This window comes from Gorilla gorilla, chromosome 18 (assembly GCF_029281585.2).
Source record: "Gorilla gorilla gorilla isolate KB3781 chromosome 18, NHGRI_mGorGor1-v2.1_pri, whole genome shotgun sequence".
NCBI classification, from domain to species: domain Eukaryota; kingdom Metazoa; phylum Chordata; class Mammalia; order Primates; family Hominidae; genus Gorilla; species Gorilla gorilla.
Genome location: NC_073242.2, coordinates 46743019 through 46766416, shown reverse-complemented (window position 1 = coordinate 46766416; position 23398 = coordinate 46743019).

The following is a 23398-nucleotide window of genomic DNA, read 5'->3' as shown; positions in this document are numbered from 1 at the left end:
TGGAATGTAATTGAATGGAATGTAACCGAGTTGAACGGAACGGAATGGAATGGAATGGAATGGAATGGAATTCCATGGAATGGAATGGAATGGAATGGAATGGAATTCCATGGAATGGAATGGAATTCCATGGAATGGAATGGAATGGAATGGAATTCCATGGAATGGAATGGAATGGAATGGAATTCCATGGAATGGAATGGAATGGAATGGAATTCCATGGAATGGAATGGAATGGAATGGAATTCAATGGAATGGAATGGATTGGAATGGAATGGAATGGAATGGAATGGAATGGAATGGAATGAAATGGAATGGAATGGAATAGAATGGAATCAACCTGAGTAGAACGGAATGGAATGGAATGGAATGGAATGGAATGGAATGGAATGGAATGGAATGGAATGGAATGGAATGGAATGGAATGTACCAAAGTAGAACGGAATGGAATGGAATGGAATGGAATGGAATGGAATGGAATGGAATGGAATGGAATGGAATGGAATGTACACGAGTAGAACGGAATGTAATGGAATGGAATGGATTGGAATGGAATGGAATGGAATGGAATGGAATGTAACCGAGTAGAACGGAATGGAATGTAATTGAATGGAATGTAACCGAGTTGAACGGAACGGAATGGAATGGAATGGAATGGAATGGAATGGAATGGAATGGAATGGAATTGAGTGCAATGCAATGCAATGGAATGCAATGGAATGGAAAGGAATGGAATGGAATGGAATGGAATCTACCCGAGTAGAACGGAATGGAATGGAATTGAATGGAATGTAATCGAGTAGAACGGAACGGAATGGAATGGAATGGAATGGAATGCAATGGAATGGAATGGAATGGAATGGAATGGAATGGAATGGACACCAGTAGAATGGAATGGAATGGAATGGAATGGAATGGAATGGAATGGAATCTACCCGAGTAGAACGGAATGGAACGGAATGGAATGGAATGGAATGGACAGGAGCAGAACGGAATGGAATGCAATGGAATGGAATGGAATGTACCCGAGCAGAACGGAATGGAATGAAATGGAAATGGAAAGGGAATGGAAATGGAACGGGAATGGAAATGGAACGGGAACGGAAATGGAACGGGAATGGAAATGGAACGGGAACGGAAACGGAACGAGAACGGAAATGGAACGGGAACGGAAACGGAACGGGAACGGAAATGGAACGGGAATGGTAACGGAACGGGAATGGAAATGGAACGGGAATGGAAATGGAACGGGAATGGAAATGGATCGGGAATGGAAATGGAACGGGAATGGTAATGGAACTGGAATGGAAATGGAACGGGAATGGAAAAGAAACGGGAATGGAAATGGAACGGGAATGGAAATGGAATGGGAATGGAAATGGAATGGAATGGAATGGAATGGAATGGAATGGAATGTACCGGAGTGGAGTGGAGTGGAGTGGAGTGGAGTAGAGTGCACTGGAACGGAATGGAATGGAATGGAATGGAATGGAATGGAATGGAACGGAACGGAATGTACCTGCGAAGCACGGAATGGAATGGAATGGAATGGAATGGAATGGAATGTACCGGAGTGGAGTGGAGTGGAATGGAGTGGAGTGGAGTGGAGTGGAGTGGAATGGAATGGAATGGAATGGAACGGAATGCAATGGAAAGCAATGGAATGGAAAGGAATGGAATGGAATGGAATGGAATGGAATGGAATGGAATGGACACCAGTAGAATGGAATGGAATGGAATGGAATGGAATGGAATGGAATGGAATGGAATTCAATGGAATGGAATGGAATGGAATGGAATGGAATGGAATGGAATGGAATTCAATGGAATGGAATGGAATGGAATGGAATTCCATGGAATGGAATGGAATGGAATCGAATGGAATGGAATGGAATGGAATGGAATGGAATGGAATCGAATGGAATGGAATGGAATGGAATGGAATGGAATGGAATGGAATAGAATGGAATCAACCCGAGTAGAACGGAATGGAATGGAATGGAATGTAATGGAATGGAATGGAATGGAATGGAATGGAATAGAATGGAATCAACCCGAGTAGAACGGAATGGAATGGAATGGAATGGAATGGAATGGAATGGAATGGAATGTACCAAAGTAGAACGGAATGGAATGGAATGGAATGGAATGGAATGGAATGAAATGGAATGGAATGGAATGGAATGCAATGTACCCGAGTAGAACGGAATGGAATGGAATGGAATGGATTGGAATGGAATGGAATGGAATGGAATGGAATGTAACCGAGTAGAACGGAATGGAATGTAATTGAATGGAATGTAACCGGGTTGAACGGAACGGAATGGAATGGAATGGAATGGAATGGAATGGAATGGAATGGAATGGAAATGAGTGCAATGCAATGCAATGGAATGCAATGGAATGGAAAGGAATGGAATGGAATGGAATGGAATCTACCCGAGTAGAACGGAATGGAATGGAATTGAATGGAATGTAACCGAGTAGAACGGAACGGAATGGAATGGAATGGAATGGAATGGAATGCAATGGAATGGAATGGAATGGAATGGAATGGAATGGAATGGAATGGAATGGACACCAGTAGAATGGAATGGAATGGAATGGAATGGAATGGAATGGAATGGAATGGAATGGAATGGAATGGAATCTACCCGAGTAGAACGGAATGGAACGGAATGGAATGGAATGGAATGTACAGGAGCAGAACGGAATGGAATGCAATGGAATGGAATGGAATGTACCCGAGCAGAACGGAAAGGAATGAAATGGAAATGGAAAGGGAATGGAAATGGAACGGGAATGGAAATGGAACGGGAACGCAATTGAAACGGGAATGGAAATGGAACGGGAACGGAAACGGAACGAGAACGGAAATGGAACGGGAACGGAAACGGAACGGGAACGGAAATGGAACGGGAATGGTAACGGAACAGGAATGGAAATGGAACGGGAATGGAAAAGGAACGGGAATGGAAATGGATCGGGAATGGAAATGGAACGGGAATGGTAATGGAACGGGAATGGAAATGGAACGGGAATGGAAAAGAAACGGGAATGGAAATGGAACGGGAATGGAAATGGAATGGGAATGGAAATGGAATGGAATGGAATGGAATGGAATGGAATGGAATGGAATGTACCGGAGTGGAGTGGAGTGGAGTGGAGTAGAGTGCACTGGAACGGAATGGAATGGAATGGAATGGAATGGAACGGAACGGAATGTACCTGAGAAGCACGGAATGGAATGGAATGGAATGGAATGGAATGGAATGGAATGTACCGGAGTGGAGTGGAGTGGAATGGAGTGGACTGGAGTGGTGTGGAGTGGAATGGAATGGAATGGAATGGAATGGAATGGAATGGAATGGAATGGAATGGAATGGAATGGAATTCAATGGAATGGAATGGAATGGAATGGAATTCAATGGAATGGAATGGAATGGAATGGAATTCAATGGAATGGAATGGAATGGAATGGAATTCTATGGAATGGAATGGAGTGGAATCGAATGGAATCGAATAGAATCGAATGGAATGGAATGGAATAGAATGGAATCAACCCGAGTAGAACGGAGCGGAACGCAACGGAACGGAACGGAAAGGAACGGGAAGGAACGGAACGGAATGGAATGGAATGGAACGGAATTCCATGGAATGGAATGGAATGGAATGGAATGGAATGGAATGGAATTCGATGGAATGGAATGGAATGGATTGGAATGGAATGGAATAGAATGGAATCAACCCGAGTAGAACGGAACGGAACACAACGGAACGGAACGGAACGCAACGGAACGGAACGGAACGGAACGGAACGGAACGGAATGGAATGGAATGGAACGGAATTCAATGGAATGGAATGGAATGGAATGGAATTCTATGGAATGGAATGGAATGGAATGGAATGGAATGGAATGGAATTCCATGGAATGGAATGGAATGGAATGGAATTCCATGGAATGGAATGGAATGGAATGGAATTCCATGGAATGGAATGGAATGGAATGGAATGGAATGGAATGGAATGTACCAAAGTAGAACGGAATGGAATGGAATGGAATGGAATGGAATGGAATGGAATGGAATGGAATGGAATGTACACGAGTAGAACGGAATGTAATGGAATGGAATGGATTGGAATGGAATGGAATGGAATGGAATGGAATGTAACCGAGTAGAACGGAATGGAATGTAATTGAATGGAATGTAACCGAGTTGAACGGAACGGAATGGAATGGAATGGAATGGAATGGAATGGAATGGAATGGAATTGAGTGCAATGCAATGCAATGGAATGCAATGGAATGGAAAGGAATGGAATGGAATGGAATGGAATCTACCCGAGTAGAACGGAATGGAATGGAATTGAATGGAATGTAATCGAGTAGAACGGAACGGAATGGAATGGAATGGAATGCAATGGAATGGAATGGAATGGAATGGAATGGAATGGAATGGAATGGACACCAGTAGAATGGAATGGAATGGAATGGAATGGAATGGAATGGAATGGAATGGAATCTACCCGAGTAGAACGGAATGGAACGGAATGGAATGGAATGGAATGGACAGGAGCAGAACGGAATGGAATGCAATGGAATGGAATGGAATGTACCCGAGCAGAACGGAATGGAATGAAATGGAAATGGAAAGGGAATGGAAATGGAACGGGAATGGAAATGGAACGGGAACGGAAATGGAACGGGAATGGAAATGGAACGGGAACGGAAACGGAACGAGAACGGAAATGGAACGGGAACGGAAACGGAACGGGAACGGAAATGGAACGGGAATGGTAACGGAACGGGAATGGAAATGGAACGGGAATGGAAATGGAACGGGAATGGAAATGGATCGGGAATGGAAATGGAACGGGAATGGTAATGGAACTGGAATGGAAATGGAACGGGAATGGAAAAGAAACGGGAATGGAAATGGAACGGGAATGGAAATGGAATGGGAATGGAAATGGAATGGAATGGAATGGAATGGAATGGAATGGAATGTACCGGAGTGGAGTGGAGTGGAGTGGAGTGGAGTAGAGTGCACTGGAACGGAATGGAATGGAATGGAATGGAATGGAATGGAACGGAACGGAATGTACCTGAGAAGCACGGAATGGAAAGGAATGGAATGGAATGGAATGGAATGGAATGGAATGTACCGGAGTGGAGTGGAGTGGAATGGAGTGGAGTGGAGTGGAGTGGAGTGGAATGGAATGGAATGGAATGGAATGGAATGCAGTGGAATGCAATGGAATGGAAAGGAATGGAATGGAATGGAATGGAATGGAATGGAATGGAATGGACACCAGTAGAATGGAATGGAATGGAATGGAATGGAATGGAATGGAATGGAATGGAATTCAATGGAATGGAATGGAATGGAATGGAATTCTATGGAATGGAATGGAATGGAATTCAATGGAATGGAATGGAATGGAATGGAATGGAATGGAATTCAATGGAATGGAATGGAATGGATTGGAATGGAATGGAATGGAATGGAATGGAATTCAATGGAATGGAATGGAATGGAATGGAATGGAATGGAATTCAATGGAATGGAATGGAATGGAATGGAATGGAATGGAATGGAATGGAATGGAATCGAATGGAATCGAATGGAATCGAATGGAATCGAATGGAATAGAATGCAAACCCGAGTAGAATGGAATGGAATGGAATGGAATGGAATGGAATGGAATGGAATGGAATGGAATAGAATGGAATGGAATGGAATGGAATGGAATTCAAATGGAATGGAATGGAATGGAATTCTATGGAATGGAATGGAGTGGAATCGAATGGAATCGAATGGAATCGAATGGAATCGAATGGGATCGAATGGAATGGAATGGAATAGAATGGAATCAACCCGAGTAGAACGGAGCGGAACGCAACGGAACGGAACGGAACGGAACGGAACGGAAAGGAATGGAATTGAATGGAATGGAACGGAATTCAAAGGAATGGAATGGAACAGAATGGAATTCAATGGAATGGAATGGAATGGAATGGAATGGAATTCAATGGAATGGAATGGAATGGAATGGAATGGAATGGAATGGAATGGAATGGAATGGAACGGAACGGAATTCTATGGAATAGAATGGAATGGAATTCTATGGAATGGAATGGAATGGAATGGAATGGAATGGAACGGAATTCAATGGAATGGAATGGAATGGAATGGAATTCAACGGAATGGAATGGAATTCAATGGAATGGAATGGAATGGAATGGAATGGAATGGAATGGAATGGAATGGAATTCAATGGAATGGAATGGAATGGAATGGAATTCCATGGAATGGAATGGAATGGAATCGAATGGAATGGAATGGAATGGAATGGAATGGAATGGAATAGAATGGAATCAACCCGAGTAGAACGGAATGGAATGTAATGGAATGGAATGGAATGGAATGGAATGGAATGTACCAAAGTAGAACGGAATGGAATGGAATGGAATGGAATGGAATGGAATGGAATGGAATGGAATTCGATGGAATGGAATGGAATGGAATGGAATTCAATGGAATGGAATGGATTGGAATGGAATGGAATGGAATGGAATGGAATGGAATGAAATGGAATGGAATGGAATAGAATGGAATCAACCTGAGTAGAACGGAATGGAATGGAATGGAATGGAATGGAATGGAATGGAATGGAATGGAATGGAATGGAATGGAATGTACCAAAGTAGAACGGAATGGAATGGAATGGAATGGAATGGAATGGAATGGAATGGAATGGAATGGAATGTACACGAGTAGAACGGAATGTAATGGAATGGAATGGATTGGAATGGAATGGAATGGAATGGAATGTAACCGAGTAGAACGGAATGGAATGTAATTGAATGGAATGTAACCGAGTTGAACGGAACGGAATGGAATGGAATGGAATGGAATGGAATGGAATGGAATGGAATGGAATTGAGTGCAATGCAATGCAATGGAATGCAATGGAATGGAAAGGAATGGAATGGAATGGAATGGAATCTACCCGAGTAGAACGGAATGGAATGGAATTGAATGGAATGTAACCGAGTAGAACGGAACGGAATGGAATGGAATGGAATGGAATGGAATGCAATGGAATGGAATGGAATGGAATGGAATGGAATGGAATGGAATGGAATGGACACCAGTAGAATGGAATGGAATGGAATGGAATGGAATGGAATGGAATGGAATGGAATCTACCCGAGTAGAACGGAATGGAACGGAATGGAATGGAATGGAATGGACAGGAGCAGAACGGAATGGAATGCAATGGAATGGAATGGAATGTACCCGAGCAGAACGGAAAGGAATGAAATGGAAATGGAAAGGGAATGGAAATGGAACGGGAATGGAAATGGAACGGGAACGCAATTGAAACGGGAATGGAAATGGAACGGGAACGGAAACGGAACGAGAACGGAAATGGAACGGGAACGGAAACGGAACGGGAACGGAAATGGAACGGGAATGGTAACGGAACAGGAATGGAAATGGAACGGGAATGGAAAAGGAACGGGAATGGAAATGGATCGGGAATGGAAATGGAACGGGAATGGTAATGGAACGGGAATGGAAATGGAACGGGAATGGAAAAGAAACGGGAATGGAAATGGAACGGGAATGGAAATGGAATGGGAATGGAAATGGAATGGAATGGAATGGAATGGAATGGAATGGAATGTACCGGAGTGGAGTGGAGTGGAGTGGAGTAGAGTGCACTGGAACGGAATGGAATGGAATGGAATGGAATGGAACGGAACGGAATGTACCTGAGAAGCACGGAATGGAATGGAATGGAATGGAATGGAATGGAATGTACCGGAGTGGAGTGGAGTGGAATGGAGTGGACTGGAGTGGTGTGGAGTGGAATGGAATGGAATGGAATGGAATGGAATGGAATGGAATGGAATGGAATGGAATGGAATGGAATGGAATGGAATGCAATGGAATGCAATGGAATGGAAAGGAATGGAATGGAATGGAATGGAATGGAATGGAATGGAATGGACAACAGTAGAATGGAATGGAACGGAATGGAATGGAATGGAATGGAATGGAATGGAATGGAATGGAATGGAATTCAATGGAATGGAATGGAATGGAATGGAATGGAATTCAATGGAATGGAATGGAATGGAATGGAATTCCATGGAATGGAATGGAATGGAATGGAATTCTATGGAATGGAATGGAGTGGAATCGAATGGAATCGAATGGAATCGAATGGAATGGAATGGAATAGAATGGAATCAACCCGAGTAGAACGGAGCGGAACGCAACGGAACGGAACGGAACGGAACGGGACGGAACGGAACGGAATGGAATGGAATGGAACGGAATTCCATGGAATGGAATGGAATGGAATGGAATTCAATGGAATGGAATGGAATGGAATGGAATGGAATGGAATTCGATGGAATGGAATGGAATGGATTGGAATGGAATGGAATAGAATGGAATCAACCCGAGTAGAACGGAACGGAACACAACGGAACGGAACGGAACGCAACGGAACGGAACGGAACGGAACGGAACGGAACGGAATGGAATGGAACGGAATTCAATGGAATGGAATGGAATGGAATGGAATTCTATGGAATGGAATGGAATGGAATGGAATTCCATGGAATGGAATGGAATGGAATGGAATGGAATTCAATGGAATGGAATGGAGTGGAATGGAATGGAATCGAATGGAATTGAATGGAATCGAATGGAATCAAATGGGATCGAATGGAATGGAATGGAATAGAATGGAATCAACCCGAGTAGAACGGAATGAAATGGAATGGAATGGAATAGGATGGAATGGAATGGAATGGAATCTAATGGAACGGAATTCAATGGAATGGAATGGAATGGAATGGAATGGAATGGAATGGAATGGAATGGAATTCAATGGAATCAACCTGAGTAGAACGGAATGGAATGGAATGGAATGGAATGGAATGGAATGGAATGGAATGGAATGGAATGGAATGGAATGGAATGGAATTCCATGGAATGGAATGGAATGGAATGGAATTCCATGGAATGGAATGGAATGGAATGGAATGGAATGGAATGGAATGGAATGGAATGAAATGGAATGGAATGGAATAGAATGGAATTCAATGGAATGGAATGGATTGGAATGGAATGGAATGGAATGGAATGGAATGGAATGAAATGGAATGGAATGGAATAGAATGGAATCAACCTGAGTAGAACGGAATGGAATGGAATGGAATGGAATGGAATGGAATGGAATGGAATGGAATGGAATGTACCAAAGTAGAACGGAATGGAATGGAATGGAATGGAATGGAATGGAATGGAATGGAATGGAATGGAATGGAATGGAATGGAATGGAATGGAATGGAATGTACACGAGTAGAACGGAATGTAATGGAATGGAATGGATTGGAATGGAATGGAATGGAATGGAATGGAATGTAACCGAGTAGAACGGAATGGAATGTAATTGAATGGAATGTAACCGAGTTGAACGGAACGGAATGGAATGGAATGGAATGGAATGGAATGGAATGGAATGGAATGGAATTGAGTGCAATGCAATGCAATGGAATGCAATGGAATGGAAAGGAATGGAATGGAATGGAATGGAATCTACCCGAGTAGAACGGAATGGAATGGAATTGAATGGAATGTAATCGAGTAGAACGGAACGGAATGGAATGGAATGGAATGGAATGCAATGGAATGGAATGGAATGGAATGGAATGGAATGGAATGGACACCAGTAGAATGGAATGGAATGGAATGGAATGGAATGGAATGGAATGGAATGGAATCTACCCGAGTAGAACGGAATGGAACGGAATGGAATGGAATGGAATGGACAGGAGCAGAACGGAATGGAATGCAATGGAATGGAATGGAATGTACCCAAGCAGAACGGAATGGAATGAAATGGAAATGGAAAGGGAATGGAAATGGAACGGGAATGGAAATGGAACGGGAACGGAAATGGAACGGGAATGGAAATGGAACGGGAACGGAAACGGAACGAGAACGGAAATGGAACGGGAACGGAAACGGAACGGGAACGGAAATGGAACGGGAATGGTAACGGAACGGGAATTGAAATGGAACGGGAATGGAAATGGAACGGGAATGGAAATGGATCGGGAATGGAAATGGAACGGGAATGGTAATGGAACTGGAATGGAAATGGAACGGGAATGGAAAAGAAACGGGAATGGAAATGGAACGGGAATGGAAATGGAATGGGAATGGAAATGGAATGGAATGGAATGGAATGGAATGGAATGGAATGTACCGGAGTGGCGTGGAGTGGAGTGGAGTGGAGTAGAGTGCACTGGAACGGAATGGAATGGAATGGAATGGAATGGAATGGAACGGAACGGAATGTACCTGAGAAGCACGGAATGGAATGGAATGGAATGGAATGTACCGGAGTGGAGTGGAGTGGAATGGAGTGGAGTGGAGTGGAGTGGAGTGGAATGGAATGGAATGGAATGGAACGGAATGCAATGGAATGCAATGGAATGGAAAGGAATGGAATGGAATGGAATGGAATGGAATGGAATGGAATAGACACCAGTAGAATGGAATGGAATGGAATGGAATGGAATGGAATGGAATGGAATGGAATGGAATTCAATGGAATGGAATGGAATGGAATGGAATGGAATGGAATGGAATGGAATTCAATGGAATGGAATGGAATGGAATGGAATTCCATGGAATGGAATTTAATGGAATCAAATGGAATGGAATGGAATGGAATGGAATGGAATGGAATGGAATAGAATGGAATCAACCCGAGTAGAACGGAATGGAATGGAATGGAATGTAATGTAATGGAATGGAATGGAATGGAATGGAATGTACCAAAGTAGAACGGAATGGAATAGAATGGAATGGAATGGAATGGAATGGAATGGAATGGAATGGAATGGAATGGAATGCAATGTACCCGAGTAGAACGGAATGGAATGGAATGGAATGGATTGGAATGGAATGGAATGGAATGGAATGGAATGTAACCGAGTAGAACGGAATGGAATGTAATTGAATGGAATGTAACCGGGTTGAACAGAACGGAATGGAATGGAATGGAATGGAATGGAATGGAATGGAATGGAATGGAATTGAGTGCAATGCAATGCAATGGAATGCAATGGAATGGAAAGGAATGGAATGGAATGGAATGGAATCTACCCGAGTAGAACGGAATGGAATGGAATTGAATGGAATGTAACCGAGTAGAACGGAACGGAACGGAATGGAATGGAATGGAATGGAATGCAATGGAATGGAATGGAATGGAATGGAATGGAATGGAATGGAATGGAATGGACACCAGTAGAATGGAATGGAATGGAATGGAATGGAATGGAATGGAATGGAATGGAATGGAATGGAATCTACCCGAGTAGAACGGAATGGAACGGAATGGAATGGAATGGAATGTACAGGAGCAGAACGGAATGGAATGCAATGGAATGGAATGGAATGTACCCGAGCAGAACGGAAAGGAATGAAATGGAAATGGAAAGGGAATGGAAATGGAACGGGAATGGAAATGGAACGGGAACGCAATTGAAACGGGAATGGAAACGGAACGGGAACGGAAACGGAACGAGAACGGAAATGGAACGGGAACGGAAACGGAACGGGAACGGAAATGGAACGGGAATGGTAACGGAACAGGAATGGAAATGGAACGGGAATGGAAAAGGAACGGGAATGGAAATGGATCGGGAATGGAAATGGAACGGGAATGGAAATGGAACGGGAATGGAAATGGAACGGGAATGGAAATGGAACTGGAATGGAAATGGAACGGGAATGGAAAAGAAACGGGAATGGAAATGGAACGGGAATGGAAATGGAATGGGAATGGAAATGGAATGGAATGGAATGGAATGGAATGGAATGGAATGTACCGGAGTGGAGTGGAGTGGAGTGGAGTGGAGTAGAGTGCACTGGAACGGAATGGAATGGAATGGAATGGAATGGAATGGAACGGAACGGAATGTACCTGAGAAGCACGGAATGGAATGGAATGGAATGGAATGGAATGGAATGTACCGGAGTGGAGTGGAGTGGAATGGAGTGGAGTGGAGTGGAGTGGAGTGGAATGGAATGGAATGGAATGGAACGGAATGCAATGGAATGCAATGGAATGGAAAGGAATGGAATGGAATGGAATGGAATGGAATGGAATGGAATGGAATGGACACCAGTAGAATGGAATGGAATGGAATGGAATGGAATGGAATGGAATTCAATGGAATGGAATGGAATGGAATGGAATGGAATGGAATGGAATGGAATTCAATGGAATGGAATGGAATGGAATGGAATTCCATGGAATGGAATGGAATGGAATCGAATGGAATGGAATGGAATGGAATGGAATGGAATGGAATAGAATGGAATCAACCCGAGTAGAACGGAATGGAATGGAATGGAATGTAATGGAATGGAATGGAATGGAATGGAATGGAATGTACCAAAGTAGAACGGAATGGAATGGAATGGAATGGAATGGAATGGAATGGAATGGAATGGAATGGAATGCAATGTACCCGAGTAGAACGGAATGGAATGTAATTGAATGGAATGTAACCGGGTTGAACGGAACGGAATGGAATGGAATGGAATGGAATGGAATGGAATGGAATGGAATGGAATTGAGTGCAATGCAATGCAATGGAATGCAATGGAATGGAAAGGAATGGAATGGAATGGAATGGAATCTACCCGAGTAGAACGGAATGGAATGGAATTGAATGGAATGTAACCGAGTAGAACGGAACGGAATGGAATGGAATGGAATGGAATGGAATGGAATGGAATGCAATAGAATGGAATGGAATGGAATGGAATGGAATGGAATGGAATGGAATGGACACCAGTAGAATGGAATGGAATGGAATGGAATGGAATGGAATGGAATGGAATGGAATGGAATGGAATCTACCCGAGTAGAACGGAATGGAACGGAATGGAATGGAATGAAATGTACAGGAGCAGAACGGAATGGAATGCAATGGAATGGAATGGAATGTACCCGAGCAGAACGGAAAGGAATGAAATGGAAATGGAAAGGGAATGGAAATGGAACGGGAATGGAAATGGAACGGGAACGCAATTGAAACGGGAATGGAAATGGAACGGGAACGGAAACGGAACGAGAACGGAAATGGAACGGGAACGGAAACGGAACGGGAACGGAAATGGAACGGGAATGGTAACGGAACAGGAATGGAAATGGAACGGGAATGGAAAAGGAACGGGAATGGAAATGGATCGGGAATGGAAATGGAACGGGAATGGTAATGGAACGGGAATGGAAATGGAACGGGAATGGAAAAGAAACGGGAATGGAAATGGAACGGGAATGGAAATGGAATGGGAATGGAAATGGAATGGAATGGAATGGAATGGAATGGAATGGAATGTACCGGAGTGGAGTGGAGTGGAGTGGAGTAGAGTGCACTGGAACGGAATGGAATGGAATGGAATGGAACGGAACGGAATGTACCTGAGAAGCACGGAATGGAATGGAATGGAATGGAATGGAATGGAATGGAATGTACCGGAGTGGAGTGGAGTGGAGTGGAGTAGAGTGCACTGGAACGGAATGGAATGGAATGGAATGGAACGGAACGGAATGTACCTGAGAAGCACGGAATGGAATGGAATGGAATGGAATGGAATGGAATGGAATGTACCGGAGTGGAGTGGAGTGGAGTGGAGTGGAATGGAGTGGACTGGAGTGGTGTGGAGTGGAATGGAATGGAATGGAATGGAATGGAATGGAATGGAATGGAATGGAATGGAATGGAATGGAATGCAATGGAATGCAATGGAATGGAAAGGAATGGAATGGAATGGAATGGAATGGAATGGAATGGAATGGAATGGACAACAGGAGAATGGAATGGAACGGAATGGAATGGAATGGAATGGAATGGAATGGAATGGAATGGAATTCAATGGAATGGAATGGAATGGAATGGAATTCAATGGAATGGAATGGAATGGAATTCCATGGAATGGAATGGAATGGAATGGAATGGAATGGAATGGAATGGAATGGAATTCTATGGAATGGAATGGAGTGGAATCGAATGGAATCGAATGGAATGGAATGGAATAGAATGGAATCAACCCGAGTAGAACGGAGCGGAACGCAACGGAACGGAACGGAACGGAACGGGACGGAATGGAACGGAATGGAATGGAATGGAACGGAATTCCATGGAATGGAATGGAATGGAATGGAATTCAATGGAATGGAATGGAATGGAATGGAATGGAATTCGATGGAATGGAATGGAATGGATTGGAATGGAATGGAATAGAATGGAATCAACCCGAGTAGAACGGAACGGAACACAACGGAACGGAACGGAACGCAACGGAACGGAACGGAACGGAACGGAACGGAACGGAATGGAATGGAATGGAACGGAATTCAATGGAATGGAATGGAATGGAATGGAATTCTATGGAATGGAATGGAATGGAATGGAATGGAATGGAATTCCATGGAATGGAATGGAATGGAATGGAATGGAATGGAATGGAATGGAATTCAATGGAATGGAATGGAGTGGAATGGAATGGAATCGAATGGAATTGAATGGAATCGAATGGAATCAAATGGGATCGAATGGAATGGAATGGAATAGAATGGAATCAACCCGAGTAGAACGGAATGAAATGGAATGGAATGGAATGGGATGGAATGGAATGGAATGGAATGGAATGGAACGGAATTCAATGGAATGGAATGGAATGGAATGGAATGGAATGGAATGGAATGGAATTCAATGGAATGTAATGGAACGGAATGGAATTCAATGGAATGGAATGGAATGGAATGGAATGGAATGGAATGGAATGGAATGGAATGGAATTCCATGGAATGGAATGGAATGGAATGGAATAGAATGGAATCAACCCGAGTAGAACGGAATGGAATGGAATGGAATGTAATGGAATGGAATGGAATGGAATGGAATGGAATGTACCAAAGTAGAACGGAATGGAATGGAATGGAATGGAATGGAATGGAATGGAATGGAATGGAATGGAATGCAATGTACCCGAGTAGAACGGAATGGAATGTAATTGAATGGAATGTAACCGGGTTGAACGGAACGGAATGGAATGGAATGGAATGGAATGGAATGGAATGGAATGGAATGGAATTGAGTGCAATGCAATGCAATGGAATGCAATGGAATGGAAAGGAATGGAATGGAATGGAATGGAATCTACCCGAGTAGAACGGAATGGAATGGAATTGAATGGAATGTAACCGAGTAGAACGGAACGGAATGGAATGGAATGGAATGGAATGGAATGGAATGGAATGGAATGCAATAGAATGGAATGGAATGGAATGGAATGGAATGGAATGGAATGGAATGGACACCAGTAGAATGGAATGGAATGGAATGGAATGGAATGGAATGGAATGGAATGGAATGGAATGGAATCTACCCGAGTAGAACGGAATGGAACGGAATGGAATGGAATGAAATGTACAGGAGCAGAACGGAATGGAATGCAATGGAATGGAATGGAATGTACCCGAGCAGAACGGAAAGGAATGAAATGGAAATGGAAAGGGAATGGAAATGGAACGGGAATGGAAATGGAACGGGAACGCAATTGAAACGGGAATGGAAATGGAACGGGAACGGAAACGGAACGAGAACGGAAATGGAACGGGAACGGAAACGGAACGGGAACGGAAATGGAACGGGAATGGTAACGGAACAGGAATGGAAATGGAACGGGAATGGAAAAGGAACGGGAATGGAAATGGATCGGGAATGGAAATGGAACGGGAATGGTAATGGAACGGGAATGGAAATGGAACGGGAATGGAAAAGAAACGGGAATGGAAATGGAACGGGAATGGAAATGGAATGGGAATGGAAATGGAATGGAATGGAATGGAATGGAATGGAATGGAATGTACCGGAGTGGAGTGGAGTGGAGTGGAGTAGAGTGCACTGGAACGGAATGGAATGGAATGGAATGGAACGGAACGGAATGTACCTGAGAAGCACGGAATGGAATGGAATGGAATGGAATGGAATGGAATGGAATGTACCGGAGTGGAGTGGAGTGGAGTGGAGTAGAGTGCACTGGAACGGAATGGAATGGAATGGAATGGAACGGAACGGAATGTACCTGAGAAGCACGGAATGGAATGGAATGGAATGGAATGGAATGGAATGGAATGTACCGGAGTGGAGTGGAGTGGAGTGGAGTGGAATGGAGTGGACTGGAGTGGTGTGGAGTGGAATGGAATGGAATGGAATGGAATGGAATGGAATGGAATGGAATGGAATGGAATGGAATGGAATGGAATGCAATGGAATGCAATGGAATGGAAAGGAATGGAATGGAATGGAATGGAATGGAATGGAATGGAATGGAATGGAATGGACAACAGGAGAATGGAATGGAACGGAATGGAATGGAATGGAATGGAATGGAATGGAATGGAATGGAATTCAATGGAATGGAATGGAATGGAATGGAATTCAATGGAATGGAATGGAGTGGAATCGAATGGAATCGAATGGAATCGAATGGAATGGAATGGAATAGAATGGAATCAACCCGAGTAGAACGGAGCGGAACGCAACGGAACGGAACGGAACGGAACGGGACGGAACCGAACGGAATGGAATGGAATGGAACGGAATTCCATGGAATGGAATGGAATGGAATGGAATTCAATGGAATGGAATGGAATGGAATGGAATGGAATTCGATGGAATGGAATGGAATGGAATGGAATTCGATGGAATGGAATGGAATGGATTGGAATGGAATGGAATAGAATGGAATCAACCCGAGTAGAACGGAACGGAACACAACGGAACGGAACGGAACGCAACGGAACGGAACGGAACGGAACGGAACGGAACGGAATGGAATGGAATGGAACGGAATTCAATGGAATGGAATGGAATGGAATGGAATTCTATGGAATGGAATGGAATGGAATGGAATGGAATGGAATTCCATGGAATGGAATGGAATGGAATGGAATGGAATGGAATTCAATGGAATGGAATGGAGTGGAATGGAATGGAATCGAATGGAATTGAATGGAATCGAATGGAATCAAATGGGATCGAATGGAATGGAATGGAATAGAATGGAATCAACCCGAGTAGAACGGAATGAAATGGAATGGAATGGAATGGAATGGAATGGAATTCAATGGAATGGAATGGAACGGAATGGAATTCAATGGAATGGAATGGAATGGAATGGAATGGAATGGAATGGAATGGAATGGAATTCCATGGAATGGAATGGAATGGAATGGAATTCCATGGAATGGAATGGAATGGAATGGAATTCCATGGAATGGAATGGAATGGAATGGAATTCCATGGAATGGAATGGAATGGAATGGAATTCAATGGAATGGAATGGATTGGAATGGAATGGAATGGAATGGAATGGAATGGAATGAAATGGAATGGAATGGAATAGAATGGAATCAACCTGAGTAGAACGGAATGGAATGGAATGGAATGGAATGGAATGGAATGGAATGGAATGGAATGGAATGGAATGGAATGGAATGTACCAAAGTAGAACGGAATGGAATGGAATGGAATGGAATGGAATGGAATGGAATGGAATGGAATGGAATGGAATGGAATGGAATGTACACGAGTAGAACGGAATGTAATGGAATGGAATGGATTGGAATGGAATGGAATGGAAATGGAATGGAATGTAACCGAGTAGAACGGAATGGAATGTAATTGAATGGAATGTAACCGAGTTGAACGGAACGGAATGGAATGGAATGGAATGGAATGGAATGGAATGGAATGGAATGGAATTGAGTGCAATGCAATGCAATGGAATGCAATGGAATGGAAAGGAATGGAATGGAATGGAATGGAATCTACCCGAGTAGAACGGAATGGAATGGAATTGAATGGAATGTAATCGAGTAGAACGGAACGGAATGGAATGGAATGGAATGGAATGCAATGGAATGGAATGGAATGGAATGGAATGGAATGGAATGGAATGGAATGGAATGGACACCAGTAGAATGGAATGGAATGGAATGGAATGGAATGGAATGGAATGGAATGGAATCTACCCGAGTAGAACGGAATGGAACGGAATGGAATGGAATGGAATGGACAGGAGCAGAACGGAATGGAATGCAATGGAATGGAATGGAATGTACCCGAGCAGAACGGAATGGAATGAAATGGAAATGGAAAGGGAATGGAAATGGAACGGGAATGGAAATGGAACGGGAACGGAAATGGAACGGGAATGGAAATGGAACGGGAACGGAAACGGAACGAGAACGGAAATGGAACGGGAACGGAAACGGAACGGGAACGGAAATGGAACGGGAATGGTAACGGAACGGGAATGGAAATGGAACGGGAATGGAAATGGAACGGGAATGGAAATGGATCGGGAATGGAAATGGAACGGGAATGGTAATGGAACTGGAATGGAAATGGAACGGGAATGGAAAAGAAACGGGAATGGAAATGGAACGGGAATGGAAATGGAATGGGAATGGAAATGGAATGGAATGGAATGGAATGGAATGGAATGGAATGTACCGGAGTGGAGTGGAGTGGAGTGGAGTGGAGTAGAGTGCACTGGAACGGAATGGAATGGAATGGAATGGAATGGAATGGAACGGAACGGAATGTACCTGAGAAGCACGGAATGGAATGGAATGGAATGGAATGGAATGGAATGGAATGTACCGGAGTGGAGTGGAGTGGAATGGAGTGGAGTGGAGTGGAGTGGAGTGGAATGGAATGGAATGGAATGGAACGGAATGCAATGGAATGCAATGGAATGGAAAGGAATGGAATGGAATGGAATGGAATGGAATGGAATGGAATGGAATGGAATGGACACCAGTAGAATGGAATGGAATGGAATGGAATGGAATGGAATGGAATGGAATGGAATGGAATTCAATGGAATGGAATGGAATGGAATGGAATGGAATGGAATGGAATGGAATTCAATGGAATGGAATGGAATGGAATGGAATTCCATGGAATGGAATGGAATGGTATCGAATGGAATGGAATGGAATGGAATGGAATGGAATGGAATTGAATGGAATCAACCCGAGTAGAACGGAATGGAATGGAATGGAATGTAATGGAATGGAATGGAATGGAATGGAATGGAATGTACCAAAGTAGAACGGAATGGAATGGAATGGAATGGAATGGAATGGAATGGAATGGAATGGAATGGAATGGAATGGAATGCAATGTACCCGAGTAGAACGGAATGGAATGGAATGGAATGGATTGGAATGGAATGGAATGGAATGGAATGGAATGTAACCGAGTAGAACGGAATGGAATGTAATTGAATGGAATGTAACCGGGTTGAACGGAACGGAATGGAATGGAATGGAATGGAATGGAATGGAATGGAATGGAATGGAATGGAATTGAGTGCAATGCAATGCAATGGAATGCAATGGAATGGAAAGGAATGGAATGGAATGGAATGGAATCTACCCGAGTAGAACGGAATGGAATGGAATTGAATGGAATGTAACCGAGTAGAACGGAACGGAATGGAATGGAATGGAATGGAATGGAATGCAATAGAATGGAATGGAATGGAATGGAATGGAATGGAATGGAATGGAATGGACACCAGTAGAATGGAATGGAATGGAATGGAATGGAATGGAATGGAATGGAATGGAATGGAATGGAATCTACCCGAGTAGAACGGAATGGAACGGAATGGAATGGAATGAAATGTACAGGAGCAGAACGGAATGGAATGCAATGGAATGGAATGGAATGTACCCGAGCAGAACGGAAAGGAATGAAATGGAAATGGAAAGGGAATGGAAATGGAACGGGAATGGAAATGGAACGGGAACGCAATTGAAACGGGAATGGAAATGGAACGGGAACGGAAACGGAACGAGAACGGAAATGGAACGGGAACGGAAACGGAACGGGAACGGAAATGGAACGGGAATGGTAACGGAACAGGAATGGAAATGGAACGGGAATGGAAAAGGAACGGGAATGGAAATGGATCGGGAATGGAAATGGAACGGGAATGGTAATGGAACGGGAATGGAAATGGAACGGGAATGGAAAAGAAACGGGAATGGAAATGGAACGGGAATGGAAATGGAATGGGAATGGAAATGGAATGGAATGGAATGGAATGGAATGGAATGGAATGTACCGGAGTGGAGTGGAGTGGAGTGGATTAGAGTGCACTGGAACGGAATGGAATGGAATGGAATGGAACGGAACGGAATGTACCTGAGAAGCACGGAATGGAATGGAATGGAATGGAATGGAATGGAATGGAATGTACCGGAGTGGAGTGGAGTGGAATGGAGTGGACTGGAGTGGTGTGGAGTGGAATGGAATGGAATGGAATGGAATGGAATGGAATGGAATGGAATGGAATGCAATGGAATGCAATGGAATGGAAAGGAATGGAATGGAATGGAATGGAATGGAATGGAATGGAATGGAATGGAATGGAATGGACAACAGTAGAATGGAATGGAACGGAATGGAATGGAATGGAATGGAATGGAATGGAATGGAATGGAATGGAATTCAATGGAATGGAATGGAATGGAATGGAATTCAATGGAATGGAATGGAATGGAATTCCATGGAATGGAATGGAATGGAATTCCATGGAATGGAATGGAATGGAATGGAATTCTATGGAATGGAATGGAGTGGAATCGAATGGAATCGAATGGAATCGAATGGAATGGAATGGAATAGAATGGAATCAACCCGAGTAGAACGGAGCGGAACGCAACGGAACGGAACGGAACGGAACGGGACGGAACCGAACGGAATGGAATGGAATGGAACGGAATTCCATGGAATGGAATGGAATGGAATGGAATTCAATGGAATGGAATGGAATGGAATGGAATGGAACTCGATGGAATGGAATGGAATGGATTGGAATGGAATGGAATAGAATGGAATCAACCCGAGTAGAACGGAACGGAACACAACGGAACGGAACGGAACGCAACGGAACGGAACGGAACGGAACGGAACGGAACGGAATGGAATGGAATGGAACGGAATTCAATGGAATGGAATGGAATGGAATGGAATTCTATGGAATGGAATGGAATGGAATGGAATGGAATGGAATTCCATGGAATGGAATGGAATGGAATGGAATGGAATGGAATTCAATGGAATGGAATGGAGTGGAATGGAATGGAATCGAATGGAATTGAATGGAATCGAATGGAATCAAATGGGATCGAATGGAATGGAATGGAATAGAATGGAATCAACCCGAGTAGAACGGAATGAAATGGAATGGAATGGAATGGGATGGAATGGAATGGAATGGAATGGAATGGAACGGAATTCAATGGAAAGGAATGGAATGGAATGGAATGGAATGGAATGGAATTCAATGGAATGGAATGGAACGGAATGGAATTCAATGGAATGGAATGGAATGGAATGGAATGGAATGGAATGGAATGGAATGGAATGGAATTCCATGGAATGGAATGGAATGGAATGGAATTCCATGGAATGGAATGGAATGGAATGGAATTCAATGGAATGGAATGGATTGGAATGGAATGGAATGGAATGGAATGGAATGGAATGAAATGGAATGGAATGGAATAGAATGGAATCAACCTGAGTAGAACGGAATGGAATGGAATGGAATGGAATGGAATGGAATGGAATGGAATGGAATGGAATGGAATGGAATGTACCAAAGTAGAACGGAATGGAATGGAATGGAATGGAATGGAATGGAATGGAATGGAATGGAATGGAATGCAATGTACCCGAGTAGAACGGAATGGAATGGAATGGAATGGATTGGAATGGAATGGAATGGAATGGAATGGAATGTAACCGAGTAGAACGGAATGGAATGTAATTGAATGGAATGTAACCGGGTTGAACAGAACGGAATGGAATGGAATGGAATGGAATGGAATGGAATGGAATGGAATGGAATTGAGTGCAATGCAATGCAATGGAATGCAATGGAATGGAAAGGAATGGAATGGAATGGAATGGAATCTACCCGAGTAGAACGGAATGGAATGGAATTGAATGGAATGTAACCGAGTAGAACGGAACGGAACGGAATGGAATGGAATGGAATGGAATGCAATGGAATGGAATGGAATGGAATGGAATGGAATGGAATGGAATGGAATGGACACCAGTAGAATGGAATGGAATGGAATGGAATGGAATGGAATGGAATGGAATGGAATGGAATGGAATCTACCCGAGTAGAACGGAATGGAACGGAATGGAATGGAATGGAATGTACAGGAGCAGAACGGAATGGAATGCAATGGAATGGAATGGAATGTACCCGAGCAGAACGGAAAGGAATGAAATGGAAATGGAAAGGGAATGGAAATGGAACGGGAATGGAAATGGAACGGGAACGCAATTGAAACGGGAATGGAAACGGAACGGGAACGGAAACGGAACGAGAACGGAAATGGAACGGGAACGGAAACGGAACGGGAACGGAAATGGAACGGGAATGGTAACGGAACGGGAATGGAAATGGAACGGGAATGGAAAAGGAACGGGAATGGAAATGGATCGGGAATGGAAATGGAACGGGAATGGTAATGGAACGGGAATGGAAATGGAACGGGAATGGAAAAGAAACGGGAATGGAAATGGAACGGGAATGGAAATGGAATGGGAATGGAAATGGAATGGAATGGAATGGAATGGAATGGAATGGAATGGAATGGAATGGAATGTACCGGAGTGGAGTGGAGTGGAATGGAGTGGACTGGAGTGGTGTGGAGTGGAATGGAATGGAATGGAATGGAATGGAATGGAATGGAATGGAATGGAATGGAATGGAATGGAATGCAATGGAATGCAATGGAATGTAAAGGAATGGAATGGAATGGAATGGAATGGAATGGAATGGAATGGAATGGAATGGACAACAGTAGAATGGAATGGAATGGAATGGAATGGAATGGAATTCAATGGAATGGAATGGAATGGAATGGAACGGAATTCCATGGAATGGAATGGAATGGAATGGAATTCGATGGAATGGAATGGAATGGATTGGAATGGAATGGAATAGAATGGAATTAACCCGAGTAGAACGGAACGGAACACAACGAAACGGAACGGAACGCAACGGAACGGAACGGAACGGAACGGAACGGAACGGAATGGAATGGAACGGAATTCAATGGAATGGAATGGAATGGAATGGAATTCTATGGAATGGAATGGAATGGAATGGAATGGAATTCCATGGAATGGAATGGAATGGAATGTAATGGAATGGAATTGAATGGAATCGAAT